Below are 27506 nucleotides of genomic sequence, written 5' to 3' on the forward strand. Positions count from 1 at the left end.
AGTTGAAGTGGCTACAAAGTCCTCAGAGGAGGGAGTTACCAAATCTGCCTGGGGGAGCCAAGGGAGTTCCTGAGAGAACAGACCTCACAGCTGAGAAGTTTGATGGAAGCTGAAGCTGGTGGAGAAGGCATCTTGGCTGCTTGCCAAAGACCCAGAGGTGGAGAGAAGATTATGAATTTGGAGGCTGGTGGGCAGCTTGCTGTGGCTGGACAGGAACCTGCATGAAGGAAGGTGAGGAAAGCTTTACAGTTATGAAAGGCCTTACTTGTCACACACAGTGTCATGAAAAACATACAAATAGCTTTTTCTAGGAAGGAATACAGGTTCCTGCATGACACGAACAGTTTGTGCTCGTTCAAACCCACCCAGCAGCACTGTGGAGGAAATGCCTGGCAATCTGCTTCCGTAAAGATCACAGCAAAAAGAAAAACAAAACCTTACGGAGAAGTTCTACTCTGTCTCAAGTGGGGTTGCAGTGAGTCAGAATTAACTGCATAGCAACTGGGTTTTTTTTTTTTTTTTTAATTGGTTTTATGAAGGAATACATTCACAAATTGATCAAAATATTTCCTGCTTATATAATTTGAGAAATCTTTCTAGATGCTTTAAAACAGAGCTTCGAACTGGTTCATTTCAGCTCGACCCTCTGCTAAGACTTTGCCTTTCCACCCCCCACCCCCGATATAAAAAAAAAAATCCAGATATACTGAATCAAAATCTACATTTTAACAAGATTCCCAGTATACATATGAATCGCCTGGGGATCTTGTTAAAATGTAGATTCTGGTTTCAGTATATCTAGGGGTGAAAAGGCAAATTCTCAGCAGTGGGTCAAAACTGGTTCAAAGCCTTGCTTTAAAAAGGAATTTTAGGAACTACTTATCACTTCCTACGAACACATTTGTCCTTTTTCAGTAACATCATCTGATTGAGATTATACATAAAAAAGGTTGCTGTGACTTTAAAAAACCTCCAAAGTTATAAAACTAAAAAAAAAAAAAAAGATTTATTCATGCAAAGAACTCAGGCTAGTAAAGATATGAAAGTATTGGCAGGAAGTAGAGCCATGGTTTAAAACATTGATGGTAATGTGTGCTTCCAAAGGGCTTGGAAGTAAGTCTGGCTTAAACAGTTCTTCTGACTATATTGATTTATTGAACAAGCCCCCTTGTCAGTTGTTAGTGAAAATCTCTCAGGTATCACGGATTTCAAATTAATGTGGTTTGAATGAATGAGGCTTCCTCTCTCTGTAATTTGAAATAGCAGGATAACGATTTTTGCTCCTCTTTCTTCTTTCCTTTACGGACTGCCTTTAGTCATTTCATTACAAAATTGTCTTCTCTTACGTGAGCTCAACTGCTAACACTCTGACCTCAACTCTGAAAACACATCATGAACCAAGGGCATCCCAATGGACTGATGGAAAGGTCCCCAATTTTATGATGCAGCCTGACAAATTTGGCTGTCTCCTCTTTTTTTTTTTTGGTGAAAAAATGCACAACAGAACATACACCCGTTCGACAGTTTTTATGTGTATAGTTCGTTGACGGTGGTTACATACGTCACATTGTGTCACCATTCCCACCATCTCTGCCCGTGTTGCTTCTCCACCGTTGACTTAGACTCTGCCCCTTGAAGTTCGCATCTGTGAGTTAGAGTTACTATTGTCAGTTTCATCTCATAGAGATAATTCTTTAAAAGGGTGCAATGCTTAAGGCATACGTTCTTTATTAATTGAGCTAAGCTATTGTTTAGTTTAAAGATGACTTCAGGGGATAATTTTGGTTCAAAGTTTAAAAATTATTTCCAGGCAATAGTTATGGGTTCCCCAGTCTCAGTGTATCCAGTAAGTCTGGTTTCCAATAAGGATTTGACGTTTCCTTCCATAATTTTCCTCCTTTTGATCAAAATCCGTCTATTGGGTCCCTGATCAAAATGTTCAGTAATGGTCGCTGGGCACCGCTCATTTCTTCTGGTCTAGTTGCAGAGGAGGCAGTAGTTCATGGAGGCAGTTAAGCCCAAAGTCCATTTCCTTCTCTGAGTCCTGGGTCTCCTTCCGCTGTTGCTCCAGGTGAATAGAGACCGATCTATATCTCAGACTAATCTATATCTGCTCACAAGCTTTTAAGACCCTGTGCACTACCCTCTGAACTAGGAGGCAGAGCAGAAACCCTAAAAACAATGTTAGGCCTATCGTGGCTATCTCCTCTTTACACGGTCATTTCTATAACCCACTCCCTTCCCTCCCTCAACAAAATTCACTTATCCTATCGTGTATATGTAAATATTAACATTTGCTCAATCATGTATCCACCACACACTTTCCTATTTTAATTCTTGGATATAATCTAGAACAGAAAATATATTGGAAGTGTTTTGTAGGTCCACTACTACAATCAAAGCGTTATCTATTTTCTCACGTTCACTTTTATAACTTGGATAACTGAGATCGAATATGTCTGTTTGATTTGTGTAATTTAAGGGACTATAGGTACCTGGGAGCCATGGTGGTGCAGTGGTTAAGAGTTTGGCTAACTGAAAGGTTGGCGGTCTGCTTCTGTAAAGATTACAGCTTTGGAAATCCTATGGGGCAGTTCTGCTCTGTCCTATAGGGTCACAATGAGTTGGAATCAATGGCAATGGGTTTGGTTTTTTAAATGTTTTTTATAGGTACCCGGTGATTATCATAAACTTAAAGCCTTAAATAACATAAATCACTGGCATCAACACTGGTGACATCTGATCAGTAAAGAATTTCCATTATTAGATGAGAAGCAGGTGGAGCTAGTTTGCAGTTGCCTTATATGACTTGTAAACACCAATTATGTGAGGGAGGGTATGATAGATCAGAGGGCAACTCTTAGGAGCAATTCATGTGGAATTTTGCAGCTTGTTCTCTGTAGGTGACACGTCAAGGAGTCTGCATGTCATGATAGTGAGATGTATTCAGAAGGAAGGTTTATTACAGTAATTAAGGTAACTGATTATCATTCAAACTCATGTAAATCACAGTCTACTCAGAGGAAAACCCTGGTCCTCTAATTGCAAGTTTATGCCCAATAATTAAAGGCATTGTTCAAAGCGGTGATTCTCAAAGTGTGGGCCTGCGCTAGCACCATCAGCATCACTTGAGAACTTGTTAGACATTTAAATTCTCGAGCCCTGCCCCAGATCTACTGAGTCAGAATCTCCAGGATGGGGCCCAGCAATCCGTGTTTTGTGAAGCCCTCCAAATGATTTGATGCCCATTAAAGTTTGAAAACCTCTGCTGTAGAGGAATATAACCAACCAGTTGCCCTCAAGTTGATTCCAACTCATGGTGACCCCATGTGTGTCAAAGTAGAACTGTGCTCCATAGGGTTGGTTTTCAATGGCTGGTTTTTCAGAAGTAGACTGCCAGGAATGTCTTCTGAGTGGACTCAAACCTCCAACCTTCTGGTTAGCAGCTGAGTGTGTTAACTCTTTACAGCATCCCACCAAAAACCCCAAAACCTGTTGCCATCAAGTCAGTTTTGACTCATAGTAACTGTCTTAGTTGTTTAGTGCTGCTGTAACAGAAATACCGCAAGTGGTTGAACAGAGAGAAATTTATTTTCTGACAATCTAGTAGGACAGAAGTCCAAATTCAGGGTGCCAGCTCCAGTGGAAGGCTTTCTGTCTATGCTGGCTCTAGGGGAAGGTCCTTGTCATCAATCTTTCCCTGGTCTAGGAGCTTCTCTGTGCCGGAACCTCAGGTCCAAAGGATATGTTCTGCTCCTGGTATTTGCTTTCTTGGTAGTATAAGGTTCCCCACTCTCTGCTTGCTTCCCTTTCCTTTTAATCTCTTGTAAGATAAAAGGTGGTACAGGCCACACCCCAGAGAAACTCCCTTTACATTGGATCAGGGTGTTACAGTCCCACCGTAATCCTCTTTAACATAATCTTGCCTCATTAACCACAGGCAGAAATTAGGGTTTACAACACATAGGAAAATTACAATCACAAAATGGAGGACAACCACACAATACTGAGAATCATGGCCTAACCAAGTTGATGTGTATTTTGGGGGGGACACAATTCAATCCATGACAGCGACCCTATATGACAAAGTAGAACTGCCCCATAGGGTTTCCAAGGAGTGGCTGGTGGATTTGAACTATCAACCTTTTGGTTAGCAGCCAAACTCTTAATGACAGTACAATCAGGGCTCGTTATACCACCTAGGGTCTCCATAAAAGAATATGCTGTCCCTTAAATATCTGAACCTTAAAAGTGATATGTCAAATCCTAAGACATCCATTTCTTACCCACTGCTAGAAATAAGCAAGACTTTCGTTTATTACTAGTAGTATTATTAAGGGGTGTCTCAGTTATCTAGTGCTGCTACAACAGAAATAACACAAGTAGATGGCTTTAACAGACAGAAATTTATTCTCTCACAGTTTAGGAGGCTAGAAGTCCAAATTCAGGCACCAGCTCCAGGGGAAGACCTTCTGTTTTGGTTCTGGGAGAAGGTCCTCGTTATCAATCTCCCCCTGGTCTAGGAGCTTCTCAGCATAGGGACCCCAGGTCCAAAGGATGCAGTCCACTCCTGGCTTTTCTTGCCTGGTGATAAAGAGGTCCACCTTCTCTTTGTTCACGTCTCTTTTATATCTCAGAAAGGATTGACTCAAGTTGCAACCTAATCCTGTAGATTCAGTCCTACCTCATTAAGATAACTGCCTCTAATCCTGCCTCATTAACATCGTAGAGGTTAAGATTTACAACACTTAAACAATAATTATATGAGATCACAAAATAAAGGACAACCACACAATATTGGGAATCATGGCCTAGCCAAGTTGACACATATTTTGGGGGGACACAATTCAATCCATAACAAGGGGTAAAAAAATTAATTTGGCAGACCACAACAAAACAAAGAGTGCTTTAGTATCTGTTAGCGAAAAGAAGACTTGAAATTAGTGGCTGGTCCAAAGGGTACTGAAACTCACAGCTCCGCTCATTGTTCATTCTGGTTTTAAAAGCTTTTTAACTTAATTGAATTGAAAGTTCAGTTGCAAAAAGATTGGAAAAAAGGATTATCTACTCTTTCCTCCTTTTTCCCACAAAGATAAAATTTTAAGATATGTTCGAGGCCAATTTGGCTGTACTCATTAACATTTAAAATTCACCTACCCTTTGACCCAGCAGTTTCACTTCCAGAATTTCTTTTCCACAGAAAACTCGGAACAAATATGTAAACACAAGGCTCTTCATTGTGACACTATTTGTAGTAATGAGTACTTGCAGAGAACATAAGTATCTGTTACTAATATAGGATTGTGTATGTGTAGTATCGAATACTCCAAGGCTATTAAAGAACATGAAGTAGATCTGTGTGTACTCACACAGGAGGTAGATCCGTGATGTGTTGTGGAAAGATAAAAGATCACTATGGGGCCATGGACATATCTTTGATCCAATTTTTGTGAACAAACAATAAACATATAACACATTTTTTATGTGTTATATGTGTTAATATTAGCATAGTAAAGGTTCTAGAAAGATAGCTCCAAAGTATTAAACAGTAGTTTCTAGCTAGGGAGTGGGATTGTTTGACAAAAGGTCGTTCTGGGGAAGAATTTCCACTTTTACTTTATTATGCTAGTATTTTACTTACCTCTGTGTGAGTTTCCCACAGTGAATATTTTCTCCTTTTAGAAAACAATTAAGAAACCAAGTCCCAGCAATACTTAAGAGACAGCTAGAGAGCAGCAGAATGAACTTCGGTATCCCGAGCTTGTATTCCCCAATCATTGTTATTCGGGATTATTTGTTTAGTGGTAGAATTCCTGCCTTCTGGAATCCAGGAGATGTGGGTTCGATTCCCAGCCGATGCTCCTCACGTGCAGCCACCACCCACCTGTCAGCGGAGGCTTGTGTGCTGGCCTGACGCTGAACAGATCTCAGTGGAGCTTCCAGACTAAGATGGATTAGGAAGAAAAAGGCCTGGCAAACTACTTCCGGAAATCAGCCAGTAAAAAACCCTGTGGATCAAAAAGGTCCGACCGCATCTGATCATGGGGACGGCGCAGGACCAGGCAGCGTTTTGTTCCACTGTGCGTGGAATCCCCGTGAGCTGGGGGACCGGACTGTATGGCAACTAACAACAACAAAATAAAAGAGTTATTCAGAATTTTAGAACTAGAATTTAGCCTAATCTCCTAATTTTACTTGTGAGGAAACACCCCAGAGGGGCCGGTGACTGGAGAGTGGCCCCCGAACTGGTGACAGAGAACTGAGTGGAGGGCTCACTCCTCCTCCAGGCAAAGTGAGTAAAAATGAAGGGGGGCTTCATGCTTTAAATTCACGGCCCCTTCAGCTCACGCATGGAATGAGCTAGCCGTTTTGTTTTGTCTTAGGGCCTGTGTTTGATGGTCTGTAGGACTAACAATGAAAGCTGTGAGTTTGTGTAATTTAGAGATTGAAAAAGGAACCCTGGTGGCACAATGTTAAGCACTCAGCTGCTAACTGAAAGGTCGGTGGTTGGAACCTACCCAGCAGCTCCATGGGAGAAAGACTTGGCGATCTGCTTCTGTAAAGATTACAGCCTAGAGCCACATAAACCAGAGACTCCATCAGCCTGAGACCAGAAGAACTAGATGGTGCCTGGCTACCATCCGTCGCTGCCCTGACAGGGAAAACAAAAAGAGAACCCCTGATGGAGCAGGAGAACAGTGGGATGCAGATCTCAAATTCTCAGGCTTAATGGTCTGACTGAGACTAGAGGGACCCTGGAGGTTATGGTCCCGGGACCCTTTGTTAGCCCAAGATTGGAACCATTCCTGAAGCCAACTCTCCAGACAGGGATTGGCCTGGACTATAAGATAGATAATGATACTGGTGAGGAGTGAGCTTCTTGGCTCAAGTGGACACAGAAGACTATGTGGGCAACTCCTGTCTGGAGGCGAGATGAGAAGGAAGAGGGGGACAGGAGCTGGCTGAATGGACGCAGGGAATACAGGGTGGAGAGGAGGTGCTATCTCATTAGGGGGAGAGCAGCTAGGAGTACATAGCAAGGTGTGTATAACTTTTTGTATGAGAGACTGACTTGATTTGTAAACTTTGACTTAAAGCACAATAAATTAATTAAAAAAAAAAATTAAGCCTAGAAAACCCGACAGAGCAGTTTACTCTGTCACGTAGGGTCACTAAGAGTCTGAATCAATTCAACAACACCCAACAATGACACAGATTGGATGTACTAATCTTTGTAGACAATGAGTGGAAACCAGGACTATTGAGCAAGAACCATTATTCATTACTTTCAGTCTAGGGAGTAGGCCATACAGTTTGGACACAGATCCACTTGGGATTTTTTTTTTTTTCTTTTTTTTCCTCTTAAAAGAAAATTTCTCACACCGATGATAAAATAATTTGAAAATGTAACCAGGGTCAGTAGAGAAAAGGAGACCATACTGAAATCAAAAGTCCAAGGATAATTGTCAGACTTACAGCTATGCTAACTTTGAGTTCTGAGAATTAAAATGCCTGTAGAACCCACACCTGCATGCAGAATGTACTCTCGTTCTATCTCATGAATTGTCAAAAGGAAAGGCTTAGATTCACAGAGTGTATTCCACATGGAATCATTATTCTAAATCACAGCTTTTGCAAAGTAATTAGAAGATTAAGTTTTAGGAATATGCTTCGTTTTTAAACTTGGTCCAAAAGTTACTTGGAGCTCCCATATTAGGAAAGAAACAAAGAATTACCAGACATTCACTTTCTATACTGTCTTGTAGTGTGATTAACCTCTACTGCAAACACAAATGAACTTTTCCTAAAATGCAATAGCATTCATTACAGTCAGTAAAGATGGGAGGAGGTTATTTCACAATTCTTCCTGCAGGGTGTGAGAATTTTTCCCCTGCAAACGGATTATACTGATTCAGTCCTTACCCAATGAGCCACTCATGTCTGAACATAAATTAGTTCAAGTGTATTGCAACATTCTTGAACACGTTCACATCCCGACCAGTACAACAGTTGACTTTTGTCCTTAACTTTCCTTGGCAACTGATAGCATCAGGAGGCAGAGATAAGCTGCCCCTGGAGAACTGAGCTGTAATGGGTTCCAGACCTCCACAAGCCAGCTTTCTTTTGAAGGCCCCAGGTTATGTTATGTGCTGGGGATATTTTGTTGCCTGCTTTTCAAAGAAGCCACATCAGATGTTTGTCACCATATGAACTCCTGGGGAGGAGTGGTAGACTAGAATGCTCTGGACGACTTAATTGTAGAAAGAAAAGGAGAGAGGAAGAGGGAAAGTATCCTTGGGCGTGTGACAATTTCTGCAGCAAAAATGAATTCAGGGACAAACTTGGAGGGAACTTAACGGCTGCTTTTAAAAGTCTAGACTAAAATCTCTGTTAGATTTTAGAGGAGGATTTCAGTACAAACCCAACTTAATCTTCATATTTTATTAATTATTGAAGGGAAGTGAAAGGAAATTAAGATTTGTTGAGAGCCAGGTTCTACGTTATACTGTTGCACGTACAACCTCACTTAATCTCGACAAGAAACCTGGGTTGTAGGTATTAGTATCTCCCCTTTTAAAATGAGAGCACTAATGCTTGGAGACGTTAAGTGACTTGCAGTGTTGACAGTCAGGTCACTCGTGGCTTCGTGTGGCACACTGTGCATCATCAGTAAGTTAAAGAATGCAAAACCAAGGTCAGCTCCTTCCCCCTTTTAACCCCCCACCCCTGTTAAAGAGGATCCTGGGGTATATGTGTTCTGTTTTATTATGTACACTTCATATCAAAAATGAATTTGCTAATACTTGGCATCATAAAAATACAATCAGCACTCTCCTCATCAGTTGTATAACATAATTTAATTTAAAAAAACAATAAACTCCCTTAATTTTTGTCTTCCAGTTTACAAGGTGTACTAATTGGGCAATGGATCGTAAAAGAAAATAGAAAAGGTAGACAGACAGCTCCCTTAGTAGAAGAGTTACAGAATGCTAGGGAGAAAACTTTAAGAGAACAAACATTTTTAGCACAGTTTTATCTTTGCTATTTATAAGTTAAGCATATCCCTTAAATAAAAATCCATTGCCGTTGAGTCGATTCCGACTCATACTGACCATTGCTGTCGAGTCAATTCTGACTCATAGTGACCCTGTAGGACAGAGTAGACCTGTCCCATAGGATTTCCAAGGAGCGGCTGGTTGATCTGAACTGCCAACATTTTGATTAACAGTCAGATGCTTAACCACTGCACCGCCAGGGCTCCATCCACTAAATAGAGCCCCCAAGTCGCTCTTATACTTTCAGGTACACATTTCACCCTTTATCGTAGTTTCTTTGGCTGAATGGATTGGTTAAATTAAAATCATAAAATTGTGTTTACTTATATAGCATATGACCAAATGAAAATTCAAATGATACATTTTCCCAAATATTTTTCATATGATAGCTACTAAGAAAAAAATATATAATCTAGTATATATATATACACACATACATATATATACACTAGATCACATTCCTCCTATTTTATAATAGTACCATTATTACGTTTACAAGGTAGGAGAGAATATTGCTTTTTTTTCTCCCAGAGACATTGAAGCTTTTCTGTGCCAAGATAAAGGGGGCTACCAAGCCACCTTCTGTTGTAAGTTGTTTTTTCGGTCCTGATGAACACTGTAGGGACTGAGACCATCGCATTCTCTTGCCTGATCCCTTTGACCAGAAAAAAACATTTGCTAGATGGGCTTGTTTGCATTAAGGGGACTGCCAGTGGCCACAGACACAGTTCAATTTTTGGTAAATAGAGATAGCTGAGGAGGACTGATGGTCTTATCCTAATCTTATTAGCACCATGCTCTCAGTTGAACTAAATGGCTATACTAATTGGTCACAAACTCATTCTCTCTGGAAAGATTGTAATAATCATACTTTGTATTAGTCTGCATTTTCTCAACAGCCTTAATACCCTACAGAGATGGCAGGCCAAGAATTCACCCCGGGAGTAAACAGAGAGCCAAATATTCTCCTTCCGCAAATGGAAAAGTTTCAGAAAATAGAGTCCGTGAATCAGCGTGTATATGAGGGCCTACAAGAAGCACACACTGTACTATCTACCCAGAGCCCAAGTAGATAGAATTTCCAGTTTATCAGCGGGCTATGTTCTTGAAAGCCTGTCTGGAAACCTTGCCTCATTAAGATAACATTATGAATGGTGACTAGGTCCCACATATGCCCCTAAAAGCTTGTTGAGCTCATCGTGTATGTGAGCTCTGCTTAAACACTTCCAGTGATGGGAGTTCATGATTTAACAAAACCATCCAGCCTAAGTGCTAAAGTAAGAGCATTTGGGTATACTAGGAAGTACTTCTTTTTATTGCTACCAAATGCCTCCCTTGTAACATCCATCCCTAGTGATCCTCACTACCCAAAACGTAACTTTTTTTCTGTTCAGAAGCCCCTCAAATTTTGCATTAATGGACCACAACTACCACGGCCTCCACCAGACTGATCCAGTACAACTGGATGGTGCCTGGCTACCACCAATTACTGCTCTGACAGGGATCAAAATAGAGGGTCCCAGACAGAGCTGAGAAAAATGTAAAAAAATAATTCTTACTCACAAGAAAAGACCAGGCTTACTGGCCTGACAGAGACTGGAGAAACCTCGAGAGTATGGCCCCCGGATACACTTTTAGCTCAGTAATGAAGTTACTCCTGAGGTTCACCCTTCATCCAAGGATTAGACAGGCTTATAAAACAAAACAAGACTAAAGGGGCACACCAGGCCAGGAGCAAGGACTAGAAGGCAAGAGAGGACAGGAAAGCTGATAATAGGGAACCCAAGGTCGAGAAGGGAGAGTGTTGACGTTTCATGGGGTTGTTAACCAATGTCATAAAATAATATATGTACTGTTTAATGAGAGGCTAGTTTGTTCTGTAAACCTTCATCTAAAGTACAAGTAAAAAAAAAAAAAAACCCATCAGTATGAGACCAAAAGGTCAACAATGAAAAAACAAAAACATAAGTATGAGACCAAAAGGTCAACAATCCAAAAAAAAAGCCCCTCAAATGCTTAAACATTTGAAAACAGCAAGTTTCCTCTAAATCTTCTTTAGCTGATCCGTGGTTTTCTCTACATCTGCTGAGATGACAGTGTCCTCTAGAACCTTCGCCATCCAGCAGTCTCTCTTCTAAATGCTACATGGTTAAAGCTAGCTTAGATAGTAAATCCTTTTGAGTATCAAATTAACAATTGTTTAAGAACTGAACCCCTTCGTGATGAAGTGGTTGATGCCCAAAGCTGAGTCAGGAGGGAAACCCTAAAATCATAAGGCAAAAACTGGTCATATGAATCACCACACCTTCACCCTGTGTGTGCAGCTTCTACCAGTGCCAACAAGTCGAAGTTAAATTAATGCAAAATCGAAGTGTCTAAAATTAATCTTCATCGTTTGAACCTAAACAAACAAACCCATTGCTGTTGAGTTGATCCGACTCATAGCAACACTATGGTGATCCTGCAGGACGGAGTAGAACTGTCTCTCAGGGTTTCCAAGAAGCAGCTGGTGGATCTGGACCGTGCCACCAGGGCTCCAGGGCTCCTATTCATCATTTATGCCCTTTTAATCCTAGTCTATGTCTTTTCCCAGTTGGGTCTTTTCAGACCTTGCCTTTCCTTTCTAATTCCATTTGTACGAGTTAACCCCTTCCTGCCACGTACTACCAGCTTCTGTCCAGCTGACTCCAGCACGTGGTGTGTCAGAGTAGAACTGTGCGCCACAGGGCCTTCCATGGCTGATTTTTCAGAAGTAGATCCCCAGGTGTTTCTTTTGAGGCGCCTCTGGGTAGACTCGAGCCTCCAGCCTTTTGGTTAGTACCTGAGCACATTGACCGTTTGCATCACCCAGGGACTCCTCCCAGCACGTTTGGTTTTTTTTGGTTGCCCTCGAGTCGATTGTGACTCATGGCTACTCCATGTATTTCAGAACAGACTGCTGTCCATAGTGTTTTCAGTGGCCGATTTTTCAGAAATCGATTGCCAAGCCTTTCCTCCAAGGCACCTCTGGGTGAACACGAACATTCAACCTTTCGGTTAGCAGCCGAACATGCTGTTTACAGCAGCCAGGGACTCCGAGGCCAAGAGTAGAGGCAGGAAGCACAGCAAACTTCTAGCTGGAAAGGCCTGATCAGGAGGCAGTGTTGCTAGTGCTGCTGTAATGATCACTTCTAACTCTTGAGAGGATATAATCATGCATATTTGCATTCGAGGTTAATTCGCAGTTGTCCAGCGGAGACACTGGGCTATCCAGCCACATTTTCATGAGCAAGAGCACTTCCTAAATCAGATATGTTTCTAGGTCGGGCCACCTGTGCATTAATTACTGGCTTATGGCCATCACAAGGGCCCTAACTGACCACAATCTAAGGCAGTATTTTCCAGAGTGTGGTCTAGAATCACTTTTTTTTTTTAATGACCATTTCTGAGCCATACCCCGGAGCTACTGAATCCTCAGAAACTCTGAGGGTAGACCATGAGAATTTGTATTTTTACAAGCTTTGAGGTGATTCTTAGGAACATTGAAGTTTAAGAACCACTCACTCATCTGAGTTAGTGGCTCCCAAGGTAGGCAAGACATTGGTAATTTGGGAACAAAACACTAGAACGTATCTTTAGATTTATTCTTGTAAACTAAGAACCAAGTTGAGCTTTAATAGTAGTACAAGTATATAATTTTAAAGTAAATATTAAACCCATTGCCATCGAGTCACTTCTGACTCATAGCGACCTTATAGGACAGAGTAGAACTGCTCCACAGGGTTTTCTAAGGAGCGGCTGGCGGATTCGAACTGCTGGCCTTTGGTTAGCAGCCACTTATTAGTATACATATATTTAGACATACACAAACACAGTTATACTGACAGAAATGTGGAACGCAGAACTTTCTTAAATTCCACTACCCTTAGATATGTAAGGAGAGGGAGGATGTTATACAAAATGCATGGTAGCTTTATTTTTTTTTTTTATATCTCCTTTGTAACCCAAACCCAGTGCTGTCGAGTCGATTCCGACTCATAGCGACCCTATAGGACAGAGTAGAACTGCCCCATAGAGTTTCCAAGGAGCACCTGGTGGATTCTAGCTGCCGACCCTTTGGTTAGCAGCCGCAGCACTTAACCACTATGCCACCAGGGTTTCCATCTCCCTTGTAGTCTCCTATATTTCTCAGATTTTTTACAATAAAAAATATATTACTTCATAACAAAAGGAAAACTAGGAATATTATTTTGAAAGGGATAATTTTAATATAAAAAGATTTGTGTGTGTGTGTATCCCAGAAAAAAAACCCGTTGTTGTCAAGTTGATTCTGACCCATGGTGACCCATGCGTTACAAACCAGAACTGTTCCAAAAGGTTGTCTTGGCTGTGACCTTTATGGAAGCAGCCCACCAGGCCTGCCTTCCGAGGCACTCTTGGGTGGGAGTTTGAACCGCCAGCCTTTAGGTTAGTAGTCAAATGCTTAACCATTCTTGCAACCCGTTCTCCTCCACATTTGAAGGCTACTGAGTGAAGAAAATGAAGGCTCTGACTACAAGCGGGAAGCAGGAACAGCCTTGCCTTACCCCAGAGCCAGGAAGCTTGATGTGCCTGGCTCTTGAAATTCACCAGCACCTGAGTCGGGGGCAGCCCGTGTGTGGGGATGGTCCTGCTTTCCCAGAGCCAGGACCTGTTCACTTCCTGCTCTGGATAGGAGGCCGTCCTTCAGCCGTCTGCTTCTGGAGGGAACGGAAGCTCTCTCCCCTCAGCCCCTTCTTTCCACCAAGGATTTAAGAGAGAAGAGGAAAACATTTTCCTGACTGTAAAATGGTTTGTTTTTAATATGGGCTGTCTGGGCTTATACTCTTAAAATCTCTTATAAAAGTCCTCTATGAGATGGCAGTTCTTCACATTCCAAACCTATTGGAAAAGCCTGGCAAATCCATTCCACGGTTTGGGAAAGTCGATCTCTTTTTTTCACTTAGATAATGTCTCCTGATAGAACTTCTCATTCCCTCCTTTCTAATATGCCCTCCTGGGTCTAGCTCAGATGTAGCCATACGGTGTACGGAATATGCAGTTCTTCCTCCCGCTCAGCATGAGTGTCCCCACGTCCTGTCTCAGGACCTGGCGCACTGTGGGCAGGACCTGGCGCACCATGGGCAGGCAAGAAGAGTCTCTTGAATGAATGAGTCTGGCCCAAGTGTCATGAGAGGCAGAGGAGGCAGCCACGATGGCCGTTTGCCAGCCTGCAGCATACACGTTTCCTGCAGTCTTCTGTTCTTGTCTTCGTCTCACCTACATCGTCCCTTGCCTGCCCTTGTTCACTCGCCCTGTGTCTGGAGCATGAACACCCACCCCCACCCCCACCCCCCCCAAAAAAGACCATTGCCATTGAGTCGATCGATTCCTACTCATAGCAACCCTATAGGACAGAATGGAACTGCCCCATAGAGTTTCCAAGGAACACCTGGTGGATTCGAACTGTTGACCTTAACCACTGCTTATGACAGTTGCACAAATATTTATTCTCTACTTTAAAGGCTGCGGACCCCTAGCTTGGCCTTTATTTCCTCAGTCTCCAGAAGATGCCCTGTTCTCCAACATGTAGAAGTGACCTAGATATAAAAACGAAAGAGGCAGGATAAAAATTTATTTGGTAAATTAATAAGACGATTGCCCATTCTCTTGTGGATTTTCTGCCCCCCTCCCAAACCTGTTTCTATTGAAAGACTTTTATTTAGCATTTTTATAAGCAATTTATCATAAGCCATTAATGCTAGAAGTTTGAAGAAAAAAAAAAAAAACTATGACTCTTTTGCCCCCGTTGGATAAGCACATAGGTGACATTAATGAAAACCCTAAATGGTAGCCTTGTCTAAAAAATTAATCTCGTGTTCAGCCAATCCAGCACATGTCAAATTCCCCTGAAAAATGGAGGCAGCAACTTGCCGTTAAGAGCAGAGAAGGAGAGGTGTCGAACAAGCAAGGTCCTGTGAAGCTGATGGCAGCTTTGCCGCCTGACCCTTGCCCTTGCTGACAGTGGAGTTGGTTTGGAAATCAATCACACTCCTCTGTGAGTTAAACATATAGTAGCTACCTGGTAAGGATAGAGAAATGGAGAGGCCAGACATGTAATTTGCCTCCCCAATGCCATCTGACTAGAAATGCCCAATGTCTGGTGGTGCAGGTCCAGGGAACGTTTTGTTCTGTCGTACATAGGGCTGTCATCAGTCGGAGCAGACTTGACTGCAGGTAACAACAACAATAAATGTTACGTCAGAAACACAACACTGCACAAATTTAAAACTAAGTTGCAAAAGTGAAGAAATGTAGACTATACCCAGTGATATGAATTACATTGCATTGATGCAATTAAAGTTTCTTACTTCTGTTTATGGAGTTCCTGCGTGGCGCAAGGAGCCCTGGTGGTGCAGTGGTTAAGTGCTCATCAGATAACCGAAAGGTCAGCAGTTTGAACCCACCAGCTGCTCCTTGGAAACCCTTGGGGGCAGTTCTGCTCTGTCCGACAGGGTTGTTATGAGTCAGAATTGACTCAACAGCAATGGGTTTGGTTTTGATCTTGGGTTAGCACAAATGGTTAAGCACTCAGCTACCAACCAAAAGGTTCAAACCCATCCAAAGGCACCTTGGGAGACAGGCCTGGAAATCTACTTCCGAAAGGACACAGCCTTGAAAACCCTCCGGAGCATTTCCACTCAGCACACACGGGGTCACCAGGTCCTCATGGAGCTGGACCTCTGATTCCAGGAAGCTCAAGTACCTCATGCAGTTTGGAGGCATGAGAAAGGTACCTGTCCTCAGGAAGTGATGTTTGAACCAAGATCTGAAGAGTATTTGGAGCACGGGGATAGATACTAAGTCACATCAAAGGACCAGCACATTGAAGGAGTAGCGCATTGAAGGAGTAGCACATCGAGCTGAAGCTCTGAGAAGGAAGGGATAAAGGGAGTAAGAAGAGGTTACAGCCATACGACCAGGCTTAGGGGCCAAGGTTAGGGATTTATCCAAAGAGCAATCAGAAGCTATTGGGGACAGATAAGTCAGAGTCATATAATCGGACATGGATTTTGAAAAGATCTCTGGGCTGCAGGGAAGGGACGATGTCAAGGAAGGGAAAAGTCAGAACCTGGCGGTGGTTTAGATAAGGTGGTGAGGGATAGACGGGGATCTCTCTGGGGGTTCTAACTTGTGAAACTGAATTGGTGACGGTGCCATTTACTATGGAGGAGCGGACTGTAGTAACAACTAACAGAGCACACATTCTGTGCCAAGCATATTTATAATACCCCTATTTGTTGTTGTTAGCTGCCATCAAGTCAGACCTATTACATAAAAAAAAAAAATTACACAGGCTCTATTATTCTATTTCACAGATGAGAAAACTGAAGTGCAGAAAAATTAAGCAAATTTTCCAAGGTCACACAGCCAGTAGGTACTAAAAAAGAATATTATATATATGTGTGTGTTAGTATCCAGAGATAGATATATATACATACAGACACACATATATGAAACATATATATATATAACATGTATACAGTGTCTGGCATTCACTAAGTGCCCAATAAGCTACTACTGTCTGTTCCTACTCATTGGTTCCTTCTTTCACGGACTGTGTGCTAAGCTTTAGGTGACACACTGGTGAATGAAACAGATGTGGACCCTGTCCTTCTAGGGATTGCAGCTGAGTAGGAGAAACAGACAATAAACCGGCAAAGAGAATGATCTTGCTTGGATGGACTGGTCAGGGATGGTAGAATGGTCTAGGACCTTAGACTAAAATGTTAGGATTCCAGCCTTTGCATAAATCTTGGCTGGACTTCTGAGGGGGAAAGTACATCTCACCACTAAGCCAAAAAAATGTTTCCCAGATGTTCTCTGAGGTTCTGCAGGCACCCCCAAAGACTTACGTCAGAAATAGGCCTTGTGCCAGTTTTATAGGTAGAGATGCTGAAGATGCAAGAAGCAACAGCACCCAGCAGTATCTGAGTCTAAGAGAGCATGGGGCCCTGGCTGCTCCTGCTGCCCTCAGGGAGTGCTCGCTGCCTTTGGGCACGAGATGGTAGGAAATAGCCGAAATCTGCCTGCCTCTGTACAGGTCGCATCACAGCTCCCGGTTCTCTGCTATATATAGTAATGAACTTACATAAGAGTGCTATTAAAAAAGACGAGAGAGAGGAAAAGAGAATGCCAGCTGAATTTTTTCCACTGAAGCTCATTTTTAACAGATGTGTTTTCTCTGGTTCTACAGTGACAATGTACCAGGGGACGGTTCCCCGGGTCGGGAGGGAAACAACTCAGTTACTTATAAAACTACAGTTGTGTCCGACTGTGCTGAGTGGCTATGTTAGCCAAGTATATCATGACTCAGGCTTGATCCACAGTAAATGAGGTTGTACCGTGGCTTAGCTTTTTATTTAATGGTGCTCTCCTCCCCTGCTGCACATTATATCTATGGAAAGGGGGCATAAAGAAGAAGGAAAACATTTCTAAAATGATTTCAACTAAATTTTACTGTGTTTCTGGGATGACGTTGAACAGGAGTGTTCAGCACAGTGGGTTGTTAATGTAACTGTTTAGGTCTCTTTTAACATAATTTTAACATAAATGCTTTAAATTACTGTTGTTTATTAATCGCCGTGGAGTTGGCTCCGACTCACAGCAACCTTTACGTATAATAGAATGAAATACTGCCCGTTCCTGCACCATCGTGATTGTGGGTATGTTTGTTGTGGTTACTAAATTACCATTAAGGATTAAAAAAAAAAAAATGTTTAGCCTTTCCAATTCCATCTAGGAAACCCTGGTGACACAGTGGTTAGGAACTACCGCCGCTAACCAAAAGGTTGGCGGTTCAAATCCACCAGCTGCTCCTTGGAAACCCTATGGGGTGGTTCCACTCTGTTCTGTGGGTCCCTATGAGTTGGAATTGACTCGATGGCAATGGGTTTGGGTTTGGGTTTTTTTCCGTTTAGCTGTTATACTCTCTAGTACCCAGTGATACACAAGTTTTGTTAATTTCGTGTTTCGGTTTATCTCTGCACTGTGTGACCACCTTGATATTTTGTCTCAATAAGATGACTGTATGTTCCACTTTTCTCAGGACAGTCAGCTTGTCTGTTGTCCTAGGGTCCTGTCTAGTTCAGCATTTGTCTTAGACAAAACGGTTCACATTTGGACATAAATTATATGGCCGTACTGAATATTAATAGCTAACACTTACCGAGGCTTTGTAGGTACTAACTCATTTCATCTTCACAGCCCTGGTAGGTAAGTGCTACTGTGAGTCCCATCTTAAGGATGAGGAACAGAGAACAGGAGGGCCTATTGGAACTGGAAAACTCTTTGAGTTTTTGAATGGAATTGCTTTCCCATTGCGCCAATGCTGGGTTTTTATGGGAAACAATGAGGACCCTGCAGCCACAGTGCCCTTGAGATTTTACTGAGCACAAGAATTCAGATATTTGTTTTTCTTTCATTTGAAAAAAATAAATGCTAGAAAAGTACAGTAATAGGGAGCTTTACAAGTATAAACTTGGTACTGTTGGAACTGTCCACTTGTTTTCCAGGCCAGTCTTCCTTTTCTCTACTACCCTCCTCTGAGAGCCATTCCTCACCCTCCGTGTCTCCATGAACGGTGTGATTATCTGATTTTGTTAATGACCTGCAGTGGAAAAGGAAAAATCAGTGAGAGGTTTCTTATTGCCTTCTGGCTTCATTATTCATATCAGCATGTTCCACTGAAGACTCATTACATTTTAGGGTTGCTTATTTGTAAATTGATGATTTTAGAATGTAGTGTTGTCTTGGTCAACGCCATTTCACCATGGTGGACTTCTGATTTAGAACATTTTTTTCCCATGATTTCTTGCTTTTACGTTTTAATTTCATAAATCTTACCTTTTATACAGGAAGCCAGATAAGTTAACATATTAGTACGATAATAGCTCAGATCAAGAAACATAGCCGAAAGCTGTCTAATAAATTGGAGATCACATTAAGAGAAACTCAAGTGTGTTTCAGGGGATGGGTGGAGGGGGGTTCTTTCTTAGCTACTTAACTTCCACATTACTCTCTTAAGGTCAATCAGATACAAAAATCCTTGGTCAGAACCAGTGTTGCAATTATGAAATACCAAAATCAAGAATCCAAGTTTTTTTTTTTTTTTAATTTCTCCTCTCTTTGTTCATCACTGCACAGCTCAAAACAAACACAGAAAGCAAAACTTTGGAAAACGTTAAATGTCCTTGCATTAGGAAACACTTCATGGACCTTCTTAATGTTTTCCATAATGTTACTACTGTTTAGAAAGTTAAAATACCATTGTTAAAATGACCTTACATGTCACACATTTCTCCTGATGTGCTGAAATCCTTCTGATGAGAGCAGCTCTCCTTCTAGAATTTTCTATTGAAAATTAAACTCTGATTCCTTCGAGCAAAATGTCAGGTTTGAAGAGGTTTTCCTAATAAGGAAGAATGATGTAATCTTGGTGGAGGGGGGCCAGGTTCCCTCCACTGGTTTTATTTATGTTAGCTGAATTCCAGGGGAAAATGTGCTACGAAGGATGAGGGCTGCTAACTATATTTAGCCAGACTAATTTAGTGATACCACGAGGCATTTTTTCTTCAATTACACTTTCCTCAGCGTATAAGACTAAATACGATGTTATTCCAGGCATCTTGTTTTTATAAAGTAAGTTTGATCAAGCATAAATAATGCTTTTATTGAAGTTTTACTATTTTCATTGAGGAGGAAGAAGGTATCTGTGGCAGTTGCTCTTTAACTTGGCAGGTTTTCTCTGAAATGTTGGTTGATTGAGAAGATTGTATTAACTCTTCAGAATGAGCTTTCGCAGGGAAACAATAGGCAATGAGCCTAGTCTTTTTAAAACTAAGATAATGTATGTTTGAGAGCCACGTTCTGCCCATGGCTTGGTACCGTTCAGTCTTGGGACTGTTCAGTCTAGATTGACACCCATCCTCTAAACTTATTCTAAATATAATAATAATTTGTGCATCTTAGGCCCTTGTTTTCATACTTTTGTGTTAAGACTTTTTTTTTTAAACATTTAGATTTTATTTTTGGTGAAAATATACCCAGGAAAACCCACTCCCATTCCACAGTTTGTAGACACAGTGATCAGTGACATTGGTTACATTCTTTACATTGTGTCAACATTCCTGTAATTTCTGTTCTAGTTGTTTTGCTTCCGTTTACTTAAATTCCCTGACCCCCAACCTTCTCATCTGTGTTTTAAAATAGCTATTGAAGACAGAGGAAGAGGGAAAGTCAGGAATAGGAGGAGGATATGGAATGTGTGGCTAATTGCCTCTATGAACAACTGCCTCCTTTGCCATGAGACCAGAAGAACTGGATGGTGCCCGGCTACCGTTACTGAACATTTTGATCAAAGATGCTATAGAAGAATCCTGATCAAAGCGGGGGAAATGTAGAACAGAATTTCAAATTCTTATGGACTACAGACTTTCTGGAGCCAAAAGGGCTGGCTAAACCCCTGAAATTTTGCCCTGAGATAATCTTTAATCCTTAAACCAAAAATATACCCTAAGGCCTTCTTACACCAAACAATAGTTTAGCTTAACTAGTAAAAAAAAAGTCTGCCTTGAGCATTATTCTAAGACCTATCTATATGAAATCAAAGTGACAACAGCAACTCCAAAGATTAGGTGGGAACCTTAGGGGGCAATGAGTTTATGTTAATGGGGGAGGAACAACTCAGAAAAGGAGGGTTAAAATGACTGTACAACTCAAAGAATGTAATCAATGTCACTGAATTGTACATGTAGAAATGGTTGAATTGGTGTATGTTTTGCAGTGTGTATTCTCAACAACAAAATTAAATTAAAGAAAAAGTAATTTGACTTCTAAAACAAAATCAGGTAAATTTTTAAAAGTGCTCAGGCAATCATGAAACCAAACTTTTTGTAGATCTCTCAACTTGCTTTGGCACCACCTAGCCAATAATTTAGCCTCATCATCTTCCTTTATAGAAAAGAAAAAGATGTTTTGTGAGTTAATGAACATATGATAAAGCTACATTTTAATAAATTAAATGAGTCTGTGATACTATTAAAAAAATAGTTACTGAGCTTTTGGTCTTTTATAGACCTCTTTTTTTTTTTTTTTTCAAGAACACAATGTTCAAGGCTGACAATCTTTACTCTTTAAACTAAACTGTTACTTAGTTTACAGATGACATGGAGGGTAGTTTCAATTCAAGGTTTGAAGAGCAACTCAGGGCCTTAATCTCAGGCACTCCTCCATTCTCAGTGAATCCAGTCATTCTGAATTTTTTAAGAATTTGAAGTTCTGTCCCACTTTTTTCTCCCTTTTTTAATCAGGATTCATCTGTTCATCTAGGTGGTAGCTGGGAACCATCTAGTTCTTCTGGTCTCAAGGTGGATGAGGCAGTGGTTCATAGAGACAGTTAGTCCTGTAGTCCAATTCCTTCTCTGACTCTTGGGTTTCCTTCTTTCTTTTTTGTTCCAGGTCAGTAAAGACCAATAGGAATTAAGATGTGAATTAATACTTGTATTTAAACATTTTTATACACTGGAGAAGAAGTCAAATTTGTAGCCTTATTTAAATGTATAAGCTCAGCTTTATAACTTGAGCGTCCCCTTTTTTTGTTGATATGTGAGTTTGTTTTTTGCTCTGTCCAATATGATCCAAGGCTTACGTTGTAGTTCATGTAAGAGAAAACGGAAGTTCTTTTCCAACCCTGAAAGCCGCTGCCTTTTGCCTTTAGCCCTGACCGTTCAGAAGCCACCGGTTCTTCCCTGGGACAGACTAATATCCATGTTCACTGCAGCTGTCAGAGCTGACTTTCGTGTACAACCCTGGCTTTTCAGTGTGACCTTAGCAAGACATGGCTTTCTATAGAATGGAGTCTGCTCTCACTGCCTGAAAGTGCTCCACCAGAGAGGATGGAGTGCTCCCATCCCTCATGATGAGTAGCACCCAGGGTGCCCAACACAGGCCTGTCATGCCTGAATGCCTTCCAAGAGTGGAAGAGCTTGAGAAACACAACCTTAGAATAATTTTTGACATTGGCAAATCAGTGAGAAAATGAGTAAGAAATTGAAGGACAACTTTTTGCCACTATCATGGACAAATCATCACCTTTCTTCCATAATATTGGCCCCTCAGTGACCAAGTCCTTCGGTTCTGAGGTTCTGCAGTAGGGCTCCTGTTTGGTAGAGCACCTGGTGAATATCTAGTAGGAGAGATAATAGCTCTTGTGAGAAGAAGTGAGGGACATTTTCAAACCAGGCCTCGAGGAGAAGTGTTTAGTAGAAATATAACGTGAGCCACAAATGTAGGCCACATATGCAATTTTCATTTTCCAGTAACCACGTGGTGGCACAGTGCTTAAGAGCTTGGTTGCTAACCAAAAGGTCAGCAGTTCGAATCCACCAGCCACTCCTTGGAAACTTTATGAGGCAGCTCTACTCTGTCCTATAGGTTCTATGAGTCAGAATCGACTCGACAGCGATGGGTTTGATTTTTTTTTTTTTATATAGCCACATGTGGCTAGTGCCTACTGTATTGGACAGCACAGGTCCAGAGAATATAAAATTAGGTATGCACAAATTTTTAAACTCCAAACCAATGTAGCAGAAACAACATTAAATATTCTACATAGTCATCTCTATCTTTTCACATCCAAAAACTGCTGCTGACTTTACAGACCAGGCATCAGGAATAAGGGCCAATCCCAGTGATGGAAGTGGATTCTGTGTTCACTCACTGGACGAGTGCTGAACACCTACCGTGTGTCAGGTGCTGTTCCAAACCCTGAATTGCAGTCACGTACAACTGGACAGAAAAAGTCCCTTCCCTCAGGCACTGACCTTCCTGGGCTAGTCTAGGAGAGGGCAGAGGGTTGGGCATTCAGGCAGAAAATACAAAGATACATAAATACAGTCATTTCAATGATTAAATGCTGTAAAGTAAATAAAACAGGGTAATGAGATAAAGAGAGATGAGAGTTCTTTGCTTGCTCATTCAGGTATTAAGTGAGCCGAGCTGTGTGGTCTGAAAAATAATTTTAATTCAGCCAAAGGCAAATACTTCCTCTAATTATCAAAGTGACTTCAGAGATCCTCATTTTTCCTTAAAAGAGAATTTCATTATCTGAAAACATCAATACCAAAGAAATGGAAGAAATTGGTTTCTATGTACTTAAAATAATATTTTGGTACCAGGCCCCGGATGACAGCATCTCCCCTAGGATACAACATTCGACATAGCTAAAATATGAAGTATAGCCTAAATAATAAACAGTGAGACTAATAATTTAGGAAAGATTTTTTTTGTTTGTTTTAACTGAGGCAAATAATTTTTTTTTATCTGTTCCATTTCTATATTTGCTTAAGTAAACATCAAAACTAATTACTTCCGAAGAATTTGGTCTGAACTATGACCAGTGACCAGTGAATGCTGTCAAGATTGTGGGACTACATTGAATAATCTCACAAGTGTATTGAACAATGAAAGGTTTGTGTTTAAAGAAAATCTTGGTATAAAGACTGGTAAGGCCACCATATAACATAAATCTGTATGTTTATTGTATGCATTAGCTTGGTAACAGTATTTGGTCGACTGTGGGTAGGGAAATTGGATTAGGAGACCAAAGTGGGAGAGGAAGACATACTTTTCACTGGGTCCTTTTTGGATCTTTTGTGAACACAAGTTTTTAATTTTAATCAAGTCCAACTTACCAATTTTTTTTTTTTTTTTAATGGATCATGCGTTTGGTATCATATCTAAGGAATTTGCCTGACTTATGGTCACAAAAACCTTTCTGCTGTTTTCTTCTTGACATTTTATAGTTTTGGGTTCATATTTAGGTCCAAGATTTATATGAGTTAATTTTGTATAGGGTGTGAGTTCTGGGTCTAGGTGCATTTTTTTTTTTTTTTAGTAAATGGAAATCCAATATTTTTTTTTCATATTATGTGCATGCATTATAAATTAAAAAAATAGATTTTAATTTAAGAGAGATGAAATGTATAGAAATGTCTACAGTTGTTAGGTTTAATTATGGGCACAAATTTAAAAAGGAAAAGTTTTATTACAACTGCCATACTGATTTTCAGAAACAATTACTGTGCTTTAATTCTCTAAGCAAACAAAGTTGAATTATGTTGGCCAAAGATGATTATGATGTTGGTCACACATTCTTATATGAAGCTTTGCCTTCAACGTTTTTCTGGTCAAAGCTTTATGGCAGTGTTTTGTTGTGGGGTAAGAAACTAAAAATGTTACAAGCCATTTAGCAGGTATTTAATGTCTGTACATGCCTTCATTCAGCTGAATTAAAAGGGGTTGTAAAGATGGGTTAAGGAGCCTTAGTGGTGCAATGGTTAAGTGCTCAGCTGCCAACTGAAATGTTGGTGGTTCAAACCCACCCAGCATCTCCAGGGGAGAAAAGACTTAGCGATCTGCTCACATAAAGATTACAGCCTAGAAAACCCTATGGGGCAGTTCTGCTCTGTCACATTAGATCACCAAGAGTTGAAAATGACTCGACAACACCTAACCACAACATAAAGATGGATTGTCTATCTTCAGGAAAGGCTGGGCATACTAAAACTTCACCGGAAATGAAAGGATATGGATAGCTTTGCATTTACTGGAACTCCTAGGGAGAGCCTTTGCATGGTGTGGAGGAACTCCCTCTTACTTATTAAGTAAGGAGTGAGACCCTCCCACTAAAGGAGCATGTGCAGATATCAATAGACAGGCCTTCATTTGCCTTCCAGCAGGGAGCGGGTCTAGTTAATGCTTTTATCTTGTTGCATTGAGTCCATTTGAGGCTCCTCACAATCTTCCTTCACTGCCCTTTACCTGCCTATCCAAATAAATGTTGAACGAATGATGAATATTGGTTTGAAGATGCAGTAATATATTAGCAAGGGAGACTGTATGTCTAGGTTCTTTCAGGCCATTAAAGAACAGGGATGTATACTTGAAGGGGCTATCCCTTCTCTCCCCTCAAGTTTGGGACCATTTGAGAGAAACTGAGGAGTAGAAAGAGAGAGATCCAAGCATCAGATTTATACCGGGGAGAGCACAGAGGAGAGGTGGGGTGGGAAGTATCTTTGGCCAAGTGAGCTTGCTAAAACTTCACCCCTAAACTCACAAGCAGCACTGGACAACTTCTGGCCTGTGCCCACAGGGACAGAGCCCACCAGGTCAAAGGGAGGAAGAGAAAGTCCCCTCCCTGCAAGCAGCAGATCCAAAGGGAGAAGAGGAGAGGAGGGGCTGATCTGAGCATGCCCTTCTCCATACTCACCAAAAAGGACCGTCAGGGCTTGCTCCTCTCCTGGAAGTCTCTCCTCATGGAAGCACAGGGAAGGGTGGAGCACTCCCCTACTTCTGTGTCCTGGTGTCTGCAGATACGACATAGTAATAAATTGTGAAACACGAGAGTGTGATGCTCCCAAAAGGGGGAAAAAAAAATGTTTAGTCTATTAGGTCATTATAACATGTACCATAAATGACTTTAATGTCTTCTGGCTCATTTTGACATTTTTGTAAATTCTGTAGATCTTTAATCTTTAAAAACTCTTATGGTTTATTTTAAAGGTCAACAAATGTCCACAGCAAGAAAGAAACCACTAGTAAATTCATAACTTTTATGTTTCTGTACTTACCACTGTTGCATGAATCCTGTCTTATTGACAAGGTGTTAACCACAAAGGTACTTACTAATCTTGAGTCCCTTGTATGAATGGCTTGTGCTGCTGAGACTGGGGACATGCTTTACTTCACTGGTGGCCACAGTCGAGATCTAAGTTCATACCTAAAAGGCCAAGTTGGGAATAAAAGTGTCATTAACTATACTCCATATCATTTTTACTTAGGACTATTATCCTTAGACAATAACTTATCATATTTCAACTTACAAATATGCATTATGCTGATACTGCTATTTCTAGTCATGTGTACATGTATGTACAGTCATGTATAAACAGTCATCTGGACATCATTTGTAAACAAGGGCTCATTCCCTACTCTTTGTTGTTGTTTGTTGTTGGTGCTGTCAAGTTGGTTCTGACTCATAGCGACCCTGTGTACCACAGAACGAAACACTGCCCGGTCCTGTGTGTGCCATTCTCACAGTCTTTGTTGTGCTGTTGCAGCCACTGTGTCAGTCTATCTTGTTGAGGGTCTTCCTCTTTTTCGCCAGCCCTCTATTTTGCCAAGCATAATGTCCTTCTCCAGGGACTGATCCCTCCTGATAACACGTTCAAAGTATGCAAGATATAGTCTTGCCGTCCTTGCTTCTAGGGAACATTCTGGTTTTTCTTCTTCCAAGACAGATTTGTTCATTCTTTTGGCAGTCCATGGTATATTCAATGTTCTTCGCCAACACCACAATTCAAAGGCATCGGTTCTTCAGTTTTCCTTATTCATTGTCCAGCTTTCACATGCATATAATGCAATTGAAAATACATGGCTTAGGTCAGGCGCACCTTAGTCTTCAAGGTGACATCTTTGCTTTTCATCACTTTAAAGAGGTCTTTTGCAGCAGATTTGCCCAATGCGATGCATTACTCTTTAGGGAAGAAGAAGTCCTTTTGGAACCTGACTGATTTGGAACACATTTCTCTTTTGTTCTTTGGAATATTTGTTTGTATTCTTGTTACTTTTTTTGTTCAGTTGTTTAAACTGAATGACTTCTTGCCTCAATTGTTTAAAAGATTGAGCCTTTTAGTGAAAAAAATTTGTACCTTGGTGTCTTCACTCAAGAGTCTAAGGGTGAAGAAATCCAGCTGCCGATCTGAGCTCTGTCAGTTACCCTCCTGTACTATGCTTTACTATGTTGGACAGGGTGATCTGGGCTGTTCCATCTATGCGTTCCATGACCTCTGTGAACATCATCATGCAGATGATATACTCACCTGAGTAGTTTTCCATTGTTGGATTGCTTAAAATTTAAAAAAGAATAATGACATTCAGGTTTATATACTATTTTCCCCACTGAAGGGCAAACTAATAGATATAATCTTGTGATGTAATTATGAATCCCAGATGTGTTATGCAGCAGACTTCATTGTTTACATGTTTTGGGAAAGATTAACAATAGAATGAGCTCGGTACTGAAATCCGTACATACTTACAAAGTTGGGCACGTCAAGATTTTGCAGTGTTTTTATTGTATTGGAAACGGTCACAAATACCGTATTATAGAAAACTCCATTTGTCAGAATACCAGATAAATGGCTTTTGACTATTCACAGTCTTATATAACCATGTAGAAAACTTCATGTAGCTGTGATACATTTCTCTCACTTTTTTTCCCAAGAGTAATTACATTAAATAATTGGGTTGTTTTATCTAAGAATTATTTAGTGGTTTTAGTCACTTCTCAGGGAGGGAACTTTATTTATTATGGTTCTTCCCAAACATGTT

General features: G+C 40.9%; 1 protein-coding gene and 1 long non-coding RNA gene across 7 annotated transcripts in view; one reads left to right on the forward strand and one right to left on the reverse strand.

The window, feature by feature from the left end:
- Positions 1 to 27506, forward strand: part of PALLD (palladin, cytoskeletal associated protein) — a 388152-nt gene that overhangs the window by 288098 nt on the left and 72548 nt on the right. The gene's annotated exons all lie outside the window — the stretch shown is intronic.
- LOC126065123 (uncharacterized) lies at positions 16607 to 27032 on the reverse strand. 2 transcript variants are annotated; one of them, XR_007514731.1, is made up of 4 exons: positions 25800 to 27032; positions 25384 to 25480; positions 22856 to 22950; positions 16607 to 18723 (listed from the first exon to the last, which is right to left on the reverse strand). It is a non-coding gene; the product is annotated as an uncharacterized LOC126065123 (long non-coding RNA). The 2 variants fall into 2 exon arrangements; XR_007514732.1 differs by having other exon boundaries at positions 22206 to 22950.

The sequence above is a fragment of the Elephas maximus genome, chromosome 21, assembly GCF_024166365.1.
Source record: "Elephas maximus indicus isolate mEleMax1 chromosome 21, mEleMax1 primary haplotype, whole genome shotgun sequence".
Classification (NCBI taxonomy): domain Eukaryota; kingdom Metazoa; phylum Chordata; class Mammalia; order Proboscidea; family Elephantidae; genus Elephas; species Elephas maximus.